General features: G+C 40.8%; 1 pseudogene; it reads left to right on the top strand.

Annotated features, from left to right (window-relative positions):
• Nucleotides 1-1,166: 1,166 nt before the first annotated feature.
• Nucleotides 1,167-1,810, top strand: LOC149196016 (organic cation/carnitine transporter 4 pseudogene; annotated as a pseudogene).
• Nucleotides 1,811-2,366: the final 556 nt, after the last annotated feature.

Below are 2,366 nucleotides of genomic sequence, written 5' to 3'. Positions count from 1 at the left end.
GCTAATGTGACTAACTATATATATATATATATATATATAGCACGATTTCCATCTCTACGACTTAATATAAGATTTGGAAATGGTGGCCATCAACTACTCCATCACCATTAGCAGGCCTGCATTTAATAATATTCAAATTAAATTTTGTGCAGGCCTAATGGAGTCATGCAGTTTAAATAAACAAGAGAGAACTCTTGTTAAATTAATTAATAGAAAATGCTGGTTGGTGGCAGAATGCAAGGTCATTTTAAGATCAGGAAGGTGACTTTCGTTGTATTGTGGATTTGTGTTGGTTTATTAATCACTTATTCTGATTCATATATGTTGATCTCATTATCTATATGATCCGAATATAAAAAGCAGAGGATTCCTGAGAATAGAGAATATATTCATTAGTTTATAATTTATGTTCTAGCATTATTTGGCTAGCTGACCAAGTCATTTGGACATGGCTTTGCCCTGGTTGCAGGTATTCTTCAAAGTGATCCACTAGTGCAAGTGTTTATCATAGATCTCCACAAAAACAGTGAAGTGTTTATCATAGATCTTTATCATAGATCTCCACAAAAACAGTGAAGTGTTTATCATAGATCTCCACAAAAACAGTGAAGTGTTTATCATAGATCTTCACAAAAACTATTAACAGTTAATCCATATGGATATAATTTCGAAAACAGTTTGGGATACAAAATTCAATTCATTACGCCGTAAGGCGTTTCCCTTTGAAATGAATTACCCCAGCCGATGCCGTGTCTTATTGTTGACCGAGTTTGGGATACAAAATTCAATTCATTACGCCGTAAGGCGTTTCCCTTTGAAATGAATTGCCCCAGCCGATGCCGTGTCTTATTGTTGCCCGTAGATTTGTGGTGTTAGACGATTGAAGGAAGTTTGGTCGTTGATCCTCACACTGTCCTTTTGTCTCCCAACCCAATGGCCTCTGTGTCTTCTGAGTTATTGTTCGGGCGGTGGCAGATTAAGCATTTCTTGCTGTCGAGCCTCGCACGGACACTGGAGGCCTTTCCTACGATGGTCATGATTTTCGCCGACTATGAACCCCATTGGCATTGCAATGGAGGGAAAACCCCAGAGGATTTCCTTTCCGTGAAGCCAAGGTTCGAATCCTGCAGCCCGACGGGATCTATATGCTCCATGGACCGGGCCTCATGGGACTGGGACGGAGGCCCCGGGGTTTCGACGGTTTGCGGATGGGATCTCGTCTGCGGCCAGAAATACAAAGTTGGGTTTCTGTAGTCTGCGTTCTTTGTCGGGTGTTTGCTCGGTAATTGATATTTTCAGCCCCTGTGCGCTTTTATATCTGACGGCTGATCGCCATTAAGATTTTCTTTCAGTTTCTGATTTATTTTTTGATACAGGTGCAGGGATATCTGGGCATCTATCAGATTCTTCGCTGGGGCGTGAGGGTGTCCTAAAGTTGGTCTGCATCTGCAATGCCATTTTTGGTTTCTTGACGGCAATGTCGCCGAATTTATGGGTTTATTTAATTCTCCGTCTATTGACGGGAATTAGCAATGGTGGCCTGGGGTTGTCGTCGTTCGTCTTGGCGACGGAAACCGTCAGACCGTCCAAGAGAGCACCGGTTGGCATGTCGACTTTCTACTTCTTTTCTCTCGACATAGCAGTGCTGCCGGCTCTGTCCTACTTTTCCGGCAACTGGAGATATCTGTACGTCGCGGGTTCGATTCCCTCGGCCGTGTATTGCATCTTCGTTCTGCCATTCGTTTGGGAGTCCCCGCGGTGGTACCTGGTGAAGGGCAGGCTGAAAGAAGCCATGGGCATCATGAGATAATAATCATCATCCCTCCATGATTCACATTATAGAAATAATAATTGACATTATCCACATACACAACTCTTGTGATGCATCTTTCTCATATGCTCAGGTCATTTTTTGAAATAAGTGTACTCATCCAATGATGGAGACTCAACACGCATGAGGTACATTAGTCATTTATTCATAAGAATATTTTTCATTTAGTATATTGGGATGTAAAGATTGTGGGTTGAAGTTGGAAATGAATCATGATGCTTGGAAGTTATACTTGTTGCATTATTTCATTTTTGTGGTTATATCCTCCTTCTAGTGAAGTGTAACCATATAGGGACTTGTCCAACCTCATTAAGAATAATAAGCCTAAATAAATTAAAATAGAGTGGCTATATCATTTCATACTCAACACCTTCCATGCATCCCTTTTTTCCATTCTCCTGTCTTTTAACTTACTTAGTGTCATTAGTTTGCAAGTTTCTTACTTGTCTCATTAAACCGATCGAGTATGATGTGTAAGGGTGTCCCTCCATCATCAAAGTTGAAATTTTGCTCATATCCACCAAAATAAAATAAA

This window comes from Pinus tabuliformis, chromosome 2_2 (assembly GCF_031772625.1).
Source record: "Pinus tabuliformis cultivar Carrire ecotype Pingquan chromosome 2_2, CPIR1, whole genome shotgun sequence".
NCBI classification, from domain to species: domain Eukaryota; kingdom Viridiplantae; phylum Streptophyta; class Pinopsida; order Pinales; family Pinaceae; genus Pinus; species Pinus tabuliformis.
The sequence above is the reverse complement of the archived record's forward strand: the minus strand, read 5'-3'. Positions and strand labels throughout refer to the sequence as shown.